Source organism: Mycetomoellerius zeteki, unplaced genomic scaffold, assembly GCF_001594055.1.
Source record: "Mycetomoellerius zeteki isolate Tzet28-1 unplaced genomic scaffold, Tzet1.0 scaffold51, whole genome shotgun sequence".
Lineage (NCBI taxonomy): Eukaryota > Metazoa > Arthropoda > Insecta > Hymenoptera > Formicidae > Mycetomoellerius > Mycetomoellerius zeteki.
Window position 1 is genome coordinate 946,282 of NW_017257512.1, and position 16,357 is coordinate 962,638.

Here is a 16,357-nt window from a genome sequence, read left to right on the forward strand (position 1 = left end):
TTATGAGCTGGTTGGTTGTCTGTACAGTATTAGTGTTCAAAATATAAAAAAAGGAAAGAAAACCCCAAAATGTTGTATGATTTTTCGCTTTTCATGTTACTACTATTTTCACAGAACTGTATAACATGCTCGACATAATGTTGATCTTGAAAAGAGAAATATATATATATTTATATTATATAAAAATAAATATATATATATATATATATATAAAACATTAATGAGAGGAGAATCCTTACGTTTTCAAGAAATAAAAAAAAAACGTACCTACTGAATTTACAATGTATATTGTAACAAAGGTATACTCTATTATATAAGCATTTCGCTTTCGGTTGTTTGTAACCTTTTTTTTCCGATATGTGGTGTCGAATTTGCAGATTCGATTAATAGAATATTCAAAGAACTGTCGCGATAAAATATTGAGAGGTTCGTTGAATTAATCAATAACCACGTTATCGGTTTTATCGATTATTAATGACGCATGAAAATTTGACGATACGTCGATCTTCCTTCATGGATTCAGCATTTATGTGCACGCTGCTTTATAATTTACAATTGCAAGTTCAAGCTAATTCCTCTCTTGGTACAGCAATTGCACGATTATCGTTATATACGTATTGTCGAATTAATCTCACAATCAATGTGAAATTATAATGAAACTTGTAATTATATAATTTTCTTGTCGTAAATTATATATTATACATAATTTTCTTACTAAAATTAAAATTAAAAAATCTGATCAAACTTTTTCTTAAATAATGTGTACAATGCAGACATTCTTTTATGAAAAAAATACTTTTAAAACTTTATAAAAAAACATTTCTATATAAAAAATGTAGCAAAAAATTAATGTACTTCGTTGATTTCTCCTCTCTACGATATTTTTTATCTTTTTTTTTACAAAGAGCAAGAAATATCTGTTCAATTAAATAAAGCTCCTTGGATAAATTACTGGCTGCAATCGAGAGCATTTGTGGCAGCATCATTGAAGATAAAACAACTTTATATCTAAAAATTGACTATGAATATCGGTTCGGTATTTATAGTCAATTCTTATATTTAAGATCGTCTTAATTGTAGTTCTTAAGATGTCATAAACCAATTTTAGACAATCTTAAAATAAGAATAGACAATGCATTAAGCCGGAATCAGACTACGCATTGAAGATTGAGGTTGAAGATTGAAAAATTCAGATTTAACTAGTCTGATTCCGGCCTTAGTCCGTTTTTATTTTAAGATCGTCTTAAGTAATATCTAAGATGTTAATACAATAAAGACTTCTGATTGACTTATGACATTTTAAGACTGTGTTTAAGACAATTTTAAAGGTAAGAATCGATTGTGAATATCGGCTTCTGGCTAGTATTAGCATTTTAAAACATTATTTAGTCTGTTTATCTGTTTATCTGTTTATCTATTTATCTATTTATGAAATAAGAAGTGACTATCGTCGATATTCATAGTCAGATCTTATATTCAAGACCATCTTAAGTTTAGTTTTGAGATGTCACGAACCAATCAGAGGGCCGCATTAGTATCTTAAGACATTGGCTACGTTTACACCGTGCATTTAGGCCGCGGCCTATACAATAGATGTCCTTGTTTATCTTGTAGATTAAACAAAGACACTTATCGTATAGGTCGCGGACTAAGCGCACGGTGTAAACGTAGCCATTACTTAAGACGGTCTTGAAATAAGAACCGACTATGAATATCGGCCTATAAATGTCGATCAATGTACAGAGAATTTGATTGGCTGATCAGTTTGAGTGCGCCGACGCACGACTATTTTAGAACAGACTTAAATGTAACCGATAACGCGTTCTTCGCGCCAATTTGAAACACAAATATTTTCTACTTTTCCTTTTTCGCGTCTTTTGTACGTAAATTTTCACACGTTCAGATCCTTATGAGGAACATTGAGTAAATCGATATACATTTTGCTGAAAAATGCAAAAAAAGCATCTAACTTCCGCCAATTTAAATCATTCACATTTCAAATTTTCTCAATTTTGCGCGGCTGTTGGGCCGCCATGACAGTTCGGCGAATCTTTCGATTCGAGTCGCTCCGTGATTAATCGCGAATTTATCGGTCAAGAACGCGGTCAAAAATCGGTTATAGACGCGAATTTATGTCGAAAGTGCCGATTAAAGCGACGGGTGTATGATTGTCGCGAGTTCGTCGTATATAGGTTGCATTCGAGGAGTGCGCTATTAGCGCTATTTGTGTCATCTATCTTTGTTTTACGTTTAATAAACAATGAAGATAGAATGATACAAGTAGCACTAATAGTGTCTCTCCGAATGCACCCATAGTCGAGACCGTCAGGGCTATTCTGTAACTCTTAACGCAAGTTTCGTTATCGTTATAACGTCGTTGCGTAGCTTTTTTACCATAATAAAAAAACTGCGCAACGATGTTATAACGATAACGAAACTTGCGTCAAGAGTTACAGAATACACGCAAAAAAATATTTTGCTGTTCCAGCTAGAATTATAGCTGTTTTTTGTATCTGATAGAAAATTATGTATCATACACATAGAATTTATAGCACAAATCTAAATTCTATCTCTGTCATTTATATGATTAGATGCAATACATATCCAATATCGCAGTACTTGCTAGAAATTTATCTATTCCAGCTATTTTTCGTACTTAGATAATTTCCGCTGTAACTGCAAGATCACTTTTTTGAGTATAGAGGCCCGTGTCATGATATGGGCTGCGGTCCACTTGACTCTATAAACGCTTCGAAAAGCATTCTTTGATTAGTCAATTCGTAAAATTCTTTGTTCTGATTGATCGCTCAAACGCTTCGAAGCGTTTATAGAGTCAAGTGGACCGCAGCCATAAACATCGAAACGAGAAGGTAAGCGTCGATCCCTGTTTTGGACGCGCAATACCGATCCTGGTAGCAAGCTGACGTCAAAATGATGGCCTTCGACATCAAAATGACGTCAAAATGACGTGTGTTGCTACCTGGGGAGTCGTTCTTTTTGGACAATCGGGGCGCGATCGACGAAGTATTTCAAAGAAATAAATCGTCGTAAATATGCCTAACGAAATAATCTGCTACAGAAATCGTACGTCGCGGAACAACGCGATTCATTTCGATGTTTCAACACGGCGGCACGAATATGCGTTTGTTCAACGGTAAAGCGCGCGAATCAAGTTTCGAAATTATACGTAATAAAACACGTTCGTTTTCGTTCATGATCGTTTCCTGGATGGGATTCACGTAAGCGTTCTGAGAAGAATTCTCTCTTGCGAGAGAATGGAGACTTTTTACCTTAGCTGGTGAGTTGTTAAATTTATTATTCAGATTAATTCGTTTTTTAAATTAATATATACATAATTATACAATGACGCATTTGCACGATTGCCATTATTTGCAAAAGATTTATTGAAGTATTTTCAAAAGTATATTTTAAGGAATATTTTTATGCGTCACATATAAAATATTTGCTGAACATTGCTTCTTGAAATAATGAAATAATCGACAAATGAGTGTGCAATGAAATTTATAATCGATTAAATTAATTAGAATATATTATTAATTGTTCCAGGTGCAGCCGAGGACGTATTTAGCTCAACCGCAATGCCGATTAGTAAATTTCTGAACTGAATTTTATTATACTTGCGCGTTGTGATGTCTTATCTGTTATTTTGTCTCTTTATTGCCAATTATTAAAATGACCAACCAAAATTCGATTAATTTAATTGGTAATTATACATAAGTATATTATTTTATTATTGTATTTTATCATGGATAAATTTTGTTATTTAATAAACCTAAAAGAAATTAAACAATATATCATGTTAATTAGTTAGAAATTTCATTTTAAGTAGACCTACTGTTTAAATTCAAAGAGAATAACGTTTTCTATACTCTTTTTTATTTCAGACAATGCCGCGGTGATGTGAGAGAAGCGTTTAAAGAATCAGAATGTACGTACGTGTACAAAGTACAAAATTACAAATAGAATTTCACTTTGAAACCTGATTTAAATTATAAATAAGATCATTTTACAGGTCTCGGACATAAAACAACGATTCCAAAGTTCGCTGCACGTTTGTTTACGCGTGATGCATCAACGTAGCGACCGTTGCGTGTGCCACTGGTGGGGGTCGGCCATGCGCGCCGCGCGCCGCCGCGCGTGATAGTAGGGATGATCAGCTGTACTTAACTCCCGTCGTGGCGTCGACGGTCGACCTCCCTCCCCACCATCCCCTCCTCGTGCTCGACGCGCCGCGCCACGCCGCGCCGCACACTCGACGGTACGTGTTCCGCTCGCTTGTATCCTCGTATCTGTGTTGGTGTGCCAGTCCCGACGCCGACGGTAGTGTCAGCTGCGGCGCTAGCGCCACTCGATCGAGCGGCCGGAGAGCGATTCGATTTCGCGAACTGACCCGCGGCGGCGACGAGCGGTTAGTGCGTGTGCCATTCCGTGCCGAGAAATGGAAGCCGACGAGCCACGTTCGGTCTCCGATACGAGAACGAGCACGTTGTCGACGTCGTACGTAGTCGTAGCGCGCGAGCCCGTCGCAGTGACAGCTGTGCACGTACGTAGCTTTTGAAGTTTTGTTATGACAAAGAACGTACCACCGGGGACGACCGGTCGCCGACCAGCCGCGTATCCGGAGAACGAGAGACCGTTGTTATTGTCATTGTCACCTTCGTTATTATCTTGGTCGTTTTCGTTGTAAACGTCGGGCGCGATAAGAGTGCATATTGGTTCTTGTGAAGAGGAGAATTGGTCGCCGGAGTACGGCGAGGGATTAATTCGACGCAGATTCGAAGGTCACCGAGGAAGGAGCGATCGCGAAGATGTGGTGCCTCGTCAGTCAGGCCAACTCCGTTATCCTCGAGGTACAGGTCGACCCGAAGGCCATCGGCCAGGAGTGTCTCGAGAAGGTAAGTCATACGCTTTTGTTCTCGTTGACAATGGACAGACTGATAGTGTGATATATACATACACGCATACATATATATATATATGTAAAATAATAGCAAACGTTCGGGAATCCCGTTTCTAACTGTACATAGATCGAATTTGATGATAAACACCGAATAATTGCAAGTGATTTTCGCCCATTTTTGCTCGCGCGTCCTCGTGTTTACGCCGTATAATATTCATGCTAGGTCAAATCAAATACGCCGCAAAACGCTTATCTTGCCACGCAAGTTACATATCAACAATCCAGGTACGTTTCGTATTAATGGACTCCAAATTTGTCCCGAGATTACATTCACGAGGAAATGTTTGACTTCACATATTTGCTTTTTCAATTAAAGTTGGTCATTACGTATCTTGAATTTGATATCAAATTTGTATTAATAAATTGATCAATGTATTAATAATTTAGCCTAATTGTATTTACGCTTCATTTCATTTGCTTCGTAGTGATATGATATAGTAATGTATGCGATTTAATCTAATTATATTCACGAGAAAATATTTGACTTAATATATTTGCTTTTTTGATTGAAATAAATCATTTTGTCTCTTTCAACGTCAGATCGAACATTAATAAATAATACATTATGAATGATGTGTCATTAATGATTTATCCTAATAAAGTATATAATAATTTAATTTTGCTTAAAATACGTGGATGATACTTAATTTAATTATAAAGAATGATGTACTCTGATAGAATAACAAAACACATTCCATTAAATACAATTTTTTATTTTCTACGAGATAACGTTTAATGTATTTCGGGAGTCAAAAATCTCAGAGAATGTAACAGGACGTTTATATTTGTTGACATATTGCTTGGCAAGTTTGACCTTGTTTTCTTTTTTGGGAGGAAGGAGAGTGGTATTGTCCATGTAACACCAAATTACGATTAATCAAAATCCACTGGAGAGAGAGCAGTGTGCGAAGTCGAATCGCTCCCTGTTTCTTGTCGACGCCTGAATGATTCATCATGCAAACTCCTCTCTGGGGTATTCCAGACGCGATTCGGGTCGGGACAATTGTACGCGTTTTGCAGCTCGAAGAGAGTACGTCCTCGTATTGCGCAACAACGCCTCGAAGCGTAGCAAGACTTGCGATTTCGTACAGAAAATCGCGGGAGCGTACAGTGCGATGCAAAAAGACGGGAATGACAATACTCGTCTCAACGACGGAGACTGTCGACTCGTCGAAAATTGGGTTAAAAGTTAGACGCTTCATGAATCGACATGTAAATTTGTAGAGTCGTCACTCGCGAGCATCAAAGTCCATTCAATGATTTCTACGAATTCGCGTAGGAGTGAATCGCGTAGACAGCGATCCCAATCGCCGATTTACAGAAGAAAGTTTCGCGTACCGGCAAAGTTTACTTTATATAGACGCCGCAAGCGTTCTCGGTTTTGATAATAAGAAACTTCTCTCGCTCTCCTCGCGCCTTTTTTGTCGCCTTATACACGAATGTAACCTCGGAGTAACATTGTGTATTCGACCGTTTTTACGTTAATTTAGAAAGCTTTGCGCGATTACATTTCCTAACTGTTTCTTGTCTTTCGAAGATGCCGTCGATTTCGTTAGGCTGGACTCAAAGTGGTTTTATAAACATTACAGATATCGTCCAATTTATCCGGTAGGCTGTTGAAATGTATTGAACGTTGTCTTGTATCGTTTTTATCGGAAAAAAATCATGTTTAAAAGTCGATTACAAATATATTCATCCTATATTTACGGAGATTCGTACTAACGATAAGCGATAAATTCGTTTTAAAAGTCCTCTAAATCCTAGCGATAGACGGCGAAAATAAATGTTACCTTATCTCGCAGAGCGTGCTTTCAGTGCGCTGATATTGATTCGTGCATTAAGTAATATATGCCCACTATATTTCTTATACGTTAGAAGTAAATTTATCATTCAATTGAGTATTGTTTCCATATAATCTTTGTTTCTAGTATAATCGTTGATCCAGCAGGTAATAGATATTCAGTTGACATTTTTGTGAGCGTTTGGTTTATTACTAAGACGACCTCGAGACATAGTTTGCATTGAGGAGTATCTTGTGTCTAGGTCTTAATAGGTTAACGCACGTTTCGTATTACACGAGAGTTTCGAAGGTACCTTGGCCTAGGTCCTAACTCTCACGTGCGCAACAGATGTCGCGAAGACACACAGTCAGCGTGATCTGAAATCTCAATTTGTCACGGTAATATTAGGTGGTTCTTTGTATTTTGGAAAGGAGTTTTGGAAAGGTTCTTCGAAAACTATTTTTGCAATCCTACACTAACGAGGGACCGTACTACATAAATAATATAAAAAAAAACTAACGAAAGCTCACGTTTGAAATAGGTACTTTAGGTAGAGTTAAATATTGGGATCGTATTAGATTTCGACATTTCCGTACCAAACGTGGACTGGAACGTGTTTAGCCATTTTAACTTAGACGCAAAATATCTTAAGAAAAAAATGTTTCAATCGTATTTTGCGTTAGATTTATAGGGAAGTTTTTTAAATTTTATTTTTTAAACGGAATTAAGTAGCGGAATTAAGTCCTTCGTACGGAGACATCGTATTTCTTCTAACAGAACCCTCATAGAAATATCTCCCATCACAGAATACGTCTCGCCTGGCTCATTTGGTTTCTATTACACACTCCTTATGCTCAGGTCGACTCGCTGCATTATCATTCTTATAAGTTACGCCGACCGATGTCATCCCGCGAACCATCTCCAGGATTTTTCCCCGACAATCGATTCTCATTTCTTTTCGTTGGTGCGATTCTATTTAAAAATGAGACATACGTACATAAGAGCTAATATGTTATAGAAATAACTCGATATCTTTCAAGGTCTACGAATTGTTATCGACAAAGAAGATTACATAACCAATAATAAACGCGATAAATAATTTTATTTTAATAATTTGCTGATATTTAATATCTAAAGACGAGTCGAAAAATTATACATTAGTACGTTATACATTATAGTTATATATTATACATATTAATACATTTATTAATATGTAACACTTATAGACCAATTGTTTGATCTTATCTTTATTTACGTATTTTTATATGACTTACTGACATTTGTGTTTGCATATCGTAATCTGCTATTGAAAGTATCAATGCCGTTTCATATTGATATGGTTGAACATTGTATAATCTATTTGTGACGATGTTATTTTCTGAATTAGCTTATTTTAAATTAGTTATAAATGGTTTATATTATGCTAATCTGTTTTTCAACAGCGTAATCGTGACTCGACGACCGCGCTATTCTCACGTTTATCGTGTGTGTAGAGAAGGAACCGGTTATCACGCGTGTGAAAATAGCGTTCAAGGTCAGGACGTACCAAAAATAAATCTCCAGACTTCTCCGTGTTATACACGTTCGTTATTCGCTCGTTCTTTTCTGCTTGGAAAGATATTCCTGGTACGCGACTGCAAATACGCATCCACGATGCGTGATACGATTTATCGGTGATTGCGATTAATTGTGATAATTGTGTTTGCTCAGTAGATTCGGCATACCGGATAATTCGAAGCACTGCCCGAATTGTTAATTCGCGGTTCGCCACCGGGGAACCAACATATGCGATTTTATCAAATGTTAAAGGAGCTCGTTTATCCGGATGATACGAGTAATTACGCATTACACAAATGGCATGGAACTTTAACTATACGTGTGCCAACAAAATTGCGTTGCGCGCCAAAACTTCGACATTTGCGATCTTTGTTGAAGGTTACAAACTAACTTGATCGGTGTATCCTAGGCAAACAAGAACGCAATAGGAGACTTCCGGCAGCGTGACGTATTTACCTCTAATATCAGTCCATATCATGCACCAACGATGATTACGATGCATCCAAGTGGGTCAGGCAGTCTAACTGGGTCGCGGTTTCACTGACCATCGCATTATTAGGTTCCCCACCTGCGAGATTCTTGTAGATTTGCGTTTTCTGCGCGATCAGCAAATCGTGGCTCCGATCATATTACGTTGCTCGCAAAAAAACAATAAAAGAAAAATCCAGTTCTTTTTTTTGTTGTACATAATGAATATTATATGTTATAGAACATTCGTTATGTAATCGAGGTTCATTATATTGTTAAATCAGCAACTAATTGTTATAAATAAATTATTATATTTAATAATTTATTTATAACAATTGCAAAATTGATGTTTATAAATTGCTTTTCATATTAAAAATATTTTTTCATGCTCCGGTATTATTTTCAATTATTGTTCTTTTGTTAATCTTGCTGATCCAACTACAATATAATGAGTCTTGATTACATAACGAACGTTCTATAACATTTATTATGTACAACAAAAAATAAACATCCGGATAATATTAATTATAGAGAAAAATTGATAACGCAAAAAAATTATGGGTTATCGAAATGGTGATGGGTTTTAATTTATGATTAAACTAGTAAGATTAGCAAAAAAATAACAATTGGAAAAAGTTATACATGTTCTTTTTTGTAATTTTTCTTGATTTGAGTAACGTAATCAGTATTTCCTTCTACAATCGATATTTATTAATTTGTTTATAACAATTAGCAATTGCAAAATTGATTTTTGTATAATGTGCTTTTTATGTCAGAAATATTTTTTTATTCTTGGCTTCGGTTCTTTTTTCAGTTGTTTTTTTTTTTTTGTTAATCTTGTGGGATCTTAAAATGAATTATGTGTATGAAATATTTTATGGGATATTCTCTTATTATTGATAGTAAATTGAGTATTCGCCATATAAATGCTGAATGATTTTCTGAGCATTCAGTATATTCATATATTCCTATATTATATATCTGAATGTTTTTATACGGAGCTTGCTGAGTGGAGCTTCTTCATCGCGATATCGACCACTTGACAATACTCTGCTTTCGTTGTATCGCTTTCATTGCAAATACCCGTATCGCGCAGAACATGTGAAGCATGTATCTACTCGAAAAGAAACCTTTAGGATCGCGAGACGACGCTTGAAATTTTCCCATCAGCTTATAGGCGGCGGCGTGTCGCGCCGCTATGGAAATTAGGTCGAAATTGGCCGGAATTCAATCCGGGAATTCAATTTGCTGTCGTCTTTGTGCCCCGCGGAGTCAATCCGATCGACGCGCATGTACGGCAGACGTTTTCGAGATCTAATTTGCGTTTACTAGGAGCCTATTTCCCGCTCTGTTCGCGTCATGCGAGATGAACGGTAAAAGGAGCGGGCGAATGTCTAAACTCTCCTGCCAGTCTCTCGTCTCACGACACAAGATCGCGTACTCTCTTTGTATGTGACAAAGCGACGTCTTTCTCGTATTCCCTTACGTTCGATTTGTCACAGTCTCAACCGGCAACGGGCATGAAGAGTCCCACTTTCGTCGGATCACATTTAATAACAGGCTCTCCGATTAATTTGGACTAATTCCTCTTTCCATCAGACAAAAATTTAGGTTCAATTACAGATAGAATAACAGTACAATGAAAATTGATAAAAAATTGAATTTACGATTGTATAACTATATCGATCGTTACCAATTCGATAATTTAATTTTTGTCGCATTGGTAGTTAGAACGCATCGAATGAAAATTAATACGTTTTACAGAGATAATAAATCATTCGTGTTCGATTTGTTGAAGAATTGTTTTAATCAGCTATACGTTTTAATCAGCTATATAGGTGTGCGATATATGTTTTATTCGATATTATAGATTAACATGTTAATGTTAAAATTCTTGATATTAAAAATTATACCTATTTAAATTATTTTTATATTAATTATACCTATTTAAATTATTTTTTTAAATTAAATAAGTCAGACATGTATCGAATGATTATACATGTGTTTATTAGCATACGTCTTTCTTATAATGGAATAGAGGAAGCACTAATTTGTACAGTTGATTTTATCAGTTATAGTGCGCAGGTGTACTTTATCGAATTATAATAATATAATCTTTTGCCGAATCTGCATTCAATATCGTACGATTTGAATATCCGGCAGCGAAAATACACGTGCACGTTTACGTACATTCATATTTGAACTCCAGGCATTCGTAGCTAAAATATTAAAGGCCGCTTTTGGTTTTTATTTTCTTGTGATTCGTAAAGATTGAGAAAAGAATGTTACTTTGTAATATTAGATCTCCCTCCCTGAAATGTGGAATCCTTTAAAATATCTTTGAAAGACAGAAGATATACTATTTGTATGGTTTGGCACTTAAATCCTGATTTGATAAATTATTTGTATGAACAGTTTCATGTTTCTTTTTTACTTTTACCTAGCAGAATTATCTCATAATTTTTTTATCTCGTATTTATTCCTACAATGTTTAATATTATATGTAAAAATGAGTTTACAATCACAGTAGTAGTGTCATCAAATTCGTTTCATATTTCACAGCTATACAAAAAAGTATTTGTACCTCTAAAATAAATTTTTATATGGGCAATAAATAAAAAGTGAGCTTTTGTATATTCTCTGATAATAAACATTTCAAACTGTAAATACGATCTTTATTTTTACGATCTTGGACAGAACGCTTGGAGGCAACTCAGCACTGTTTATTATCAATGTTAGTTTCCTATAAAGCTCCTTGACTTAAAGGACTCTCTCTCTAGGTGGTCTAGTAGATAACAGCTTGAGTGAGTCGGATCCGAATTTCACTCGTCTCTTATGGACTCTCCCAAGTGTTTTGTTTCTTTGTCTTTCAGAAAAATAACCTGAGCTCAAGAGAGATATTAAACCTGGATACCATAGTATTATATAACGTATCTTGAATCTACTATGCTTTCTTTTTATATCAGAGAAGCAAATCAAAGGAATTTGTATACAAATTCTTAATCTGTAATTTTCTTTCTGAAAGAGATTTAGAATTCTTAAACACGCAGCGAATTTAAGTACTTTTCTGAGCTTCATTCGAAGTCACTTTGGCAAGCCGCGGAAAGTGTACGATATTCGATCGAAGATTCCTTCGTATGCGTAATAAGAGAATCATCTCGCCGTGGTACATGAAATTTTATGACGCCATTCGGTTCGTGCGATTGGCCGATTCTGATTTCCATCGCGCGCGAGTAAGAAGCATCTGCCGTTCGTTGTATTTTTTTCCGTTTCTTTTCATCATGCGATAAATCGAGGCGGTTGTTTCAGAAATGCATTCGATTGTGCAATTAAATCGATATCATTGCGCGAGTGCGAGAGAGTTTGACATTATCGCTCGTAAAAATGGAGTGATTAAAGAAATACCGCTAGATCGTTAAAACTCTTGACGAATTTCGTGGAGTTTGCGAAACGTCGCAAAGGACGTTACCAGCGGAATAAAACTTGGCGAAACGAACGGAACTCGAAATTATACGATTACGTTTACCGCCGAGTACGCGGTGCCAATAAATGGGATAAATGCGGTGAACGTGCTTCACCGAATCCTACTAACTTTACAGTCGTCTATATTTTCTTTCGCCTGAGTCACAATCTTAAACTTTTTATAATGCTCGCGTATTTGCGGGAGCACTGCCGCACACCCTGAGTATAATGCCGTCTTTATTTCAGATACGATTCTTCCGGATCTTTCCGAACGGCGTAAACTCGGGACGATGATATCATGAACATGTGTAAATAATGAAACTTGTCTAAGTACTGTTTTATAGAGCAGTATTTTCTATTACATTTATCTTGAGACATTCCAAGGACTGATCATTTTACGTATTATTTTTACTCCTGAGCGATCGTCCGAGGAATTATCGGAGTCTGAGAGGAGAGAATTAACATTGGCACATTTGAATATACAGAGCATTGTATTGTAACGCAATTTACATTTTAATTTGATGTCTTCCCTTTTGCGGAAACTTAAATCGTAGATATATTTGCGGAGTCAATTAGTTCTGAAAATTGAGGGGTTTCGCCGAATTAAACTTCAGACACATAAGATAGAAGAAAACTTCATTTCTCTACTAATTTCATGTAAATTTGTCGAGAATCTTAATTCGCGGCCAAGTTTAACGTTGAAAACACAGAAATTTCTAGCGAATCTCATGCATCACCTTTGATACCAATGTTGTATCTTCGCATCGCAAAATTTGTCGTTTCACTTTCGAAGTATATACCGAGAACCCTTTTGTTATACTTTCTGTTAAAAGTACACACAGGGCGTGCAATATAATTTTTTCCTCAAAGGAGGATTTGAAATTCAATTAACTCTTCGTTACCGGAAGATCGCCGCGAAGTCCGCGATTTACCTTTTTCTCGTGGCGCAGAGACTCGCGCGTCCCGGCAACTTTATCGTACTTTTGCAATCAGTTTTCTGGCGTAAAGTAAAAGTCTTACGATCAACAACTTCCGAGTAGGATCGCCGTCGATTTTCTCTCTTCTGTCGCGGCCGTCCGGCAGACTTGCTGGCAAAAGATAAAAGTTAATCTTGTGAAATAACGTGAATATGCAAATACGCGGAGAATAGGGTGGATGAAGTTCTTCTTTTCCTTTTTCTCGTCGTGTATGTTCTTTCCTCCGATGTTTCTTGGCGCGGTTGAAAATCTCCGTAGTAGCGCGACGTCGAGCCGAGTTCGTTTAAAATGCAAATGGTCGCATTAATATTTGCCCTAAGTGCTCCGTTTCCGTTTTGCACGGGGCTACCTGCCATCGGTGCGAAGCGCGCGGTGCATGCAACCGCGAGATTGTTACGAACACGTGCGCATATGAGAGAGAGAGAGAGAGGGAGAGAGACAACATGCGGGACGACACTTGGATTAAATCGCGTAAATTTTAATTGTACCAGTCTAATGCTGGCGGGGTGGCAGCATTATGGAGCATTATGGAGCTAGTTGAAGCTAGATTACCGGAGAATATTTATCCCGTGGGACAGATTAGTTACTCTTTCTCCCCGTATAGGGGAGACCGGGGATAGTAGACTCATTTTTTAGTTACTTAACTATATACAGAAAATTATAAATCGACGTACAAGGAATATTATTTCTCATATCATTTGCTGTGCATTTAAAATGGAAATCGTCTACTTGTAAATAAATCTGCAGAGTTGACTTTTTCACACCGAAAGTGATACAGAGTTGCTACAAAACTGGAAATCAGGGAAAAATTATGGAATTTTAGGATGACGAATTTGTGACAATCCATGTGATATATTATTAGTATGTACATACATTACACGGAAAAAAAAATTAATTGGGTGGTACAGCAAACCTATAACTTATTGCGCGAATTCAACATCTATAACTAAGAAGATTTGACGGTTTAACAAATCACTAATGTTATTCAGTTGTCAATTTTGCTGCTACTTTAACATAGAAAATTGATTGTCTGTATATTAGGACTGTAGATTTGCTGAATCAGTGAAGTTTTCAGCTGTGTTTTTTTTTCCGTGTTGGATTCTCTTTCTTTTCTTTCGTTATGTAACTCTACGTTATGATTTTTTGCAACACCCGTCTGAGCAGCAGGTTAATTTCAGTTTCTGGATGTGCTACCAGTCATTATAAATCTCTGCCCACATCTCGCTTACTGATTCGGTTCGCGTGCTCTCACTTATCTCGCGCGCCGCCGAAGCGTTAACGAAGCCGCGTCATGTCTTGTTACCGAAAGCCCAAAGGGGTTCGGAAGTTTAATTAGGCATACGGACGACATCCGATCTTCTTCCCATGCACCTGGCGGGAATGCTCATTTAACTTGAGCCATTTCCGAATTTCACGTGCAACCATCGCCGCAGTCGTGTTCCGCTGTTTTTGTGCGCGCGTTGAAAAGCCGCCGCCGTCGATGTCATAGGAATCTCATTACGCCCCTTAATTGCGTTTCGCAGAAATCCTTCTGCTGGCGAATGGGGCAAGTTTTCTGTGTTCTCCACGATGTGACTTTCTACTTGTGGGATGGCTAGGTTTGAAGCAAAGAAACTGTCTTTGGATCTCTCACCAATTCATTTGATCGATGATGTCGCTCTATTTATGGGTTCGACTATCAAGATCGGATAAATTTTTGGTTCTAAAAGTGAAAGGAACATTCTCGTCTCATCAGTCATGACGAATATACTCGCATGATTCCTAGAACGTGAATGCTTATATGAAATTTTCGATGTATCCGCTTGTTGCATATATTTTTGGAATTGTTGCATATATTCTTGGAAACAGTTTCTTTTCTAAATTTCTGGATGAATAAAATGGAAATTTTATTGGCTATATGAAAATTATTTCATTCAAGAGAGAGTTAAAACTTTAAAATTTAAAACTTTAACTTTAAAATTTATCGATAAAAAACATTAATATTCAGAATCGGAAAATGTAAATATTGTAAAATGTGTAAAGAGAAAATGTTTGAAAGCTAAAAAGAAAGACCGTCGAAAGACAAATTATATTTCGCAAATTAATTGTCACTTAATTAACCGCGAGAGATAATGAAGTTGTCGAACTATTTTACTTAATAGGTCATTTAAAATATTCTGTAATTACTTTTTGAATAGGATAGACGTCATATATTTTTTCTGGGTCTTGGAACTTTTCGATCCAAGTGAATATTAAAAGAACTACGCTGTCTTCTAGGAAATTTGCTCGATACGTAATCCAATGTAAGCTAACAACTCCTTGGGGGTAGAGCGCAATTTCCGTTAGCGTGTGCGCGCAGTTTTTAATCGCTTTACTAGTATATAAACCGTCAACGTTATTTACGCATATTTTTCGCGAAGTCTTTCTCCTGATACTTCATACCTCTTGAAACACTGAAGCAGACTTGCGTGTACATTCTTAAAGCATATTTACGCGATTTACTACTTCCTATAAGCAGTATCAATCTCTCTAACTGATCCAATAAATTGTACCTCGTAATTTAAATGCAAAATTGATCTTTACGATACGTCACGTTATTACACGTCTCGCTTTCTGTTCGATTACAAGTAATATCTCCCGAAATAAATAAATAATTAGATATGATAATTGGATTAATAGGAGACGAGCGCGGTAAGTGATGCGCAAATTTCTTTGGAAATACATATTTAATAATGACGTAACTGTAGAAAAATTTGAATGTTTCAGTTCGTATTTGAGTCATCTTCAGCAAGATCACGTAAAATCAACTTTTTTACAAAGTTTCCATGTTTCTCAATTCATTATGTATTTGATGTGAATAAATAATCGCAAAATAGGCGACGGTTTCAAGATACATGGTTAGAGTCACGTATACGTAATTACGCTAGCTAATAGGTGCTTATGTAATAAAATTAATATTGAAATATTAAAAGAACAATCAATAAATAAAAAATGCAATAAATATTAATAATATAAAGTATAAAAATAATCAAATGTAAAGCTGAATAATAAATTAAAGACACTATGAAACGTTCCAAACAACGTCTTACGTTTATTATATATTTAACTGTTTTTTGATTTTATAATACTTAATTTATTACTTATTGACTTTT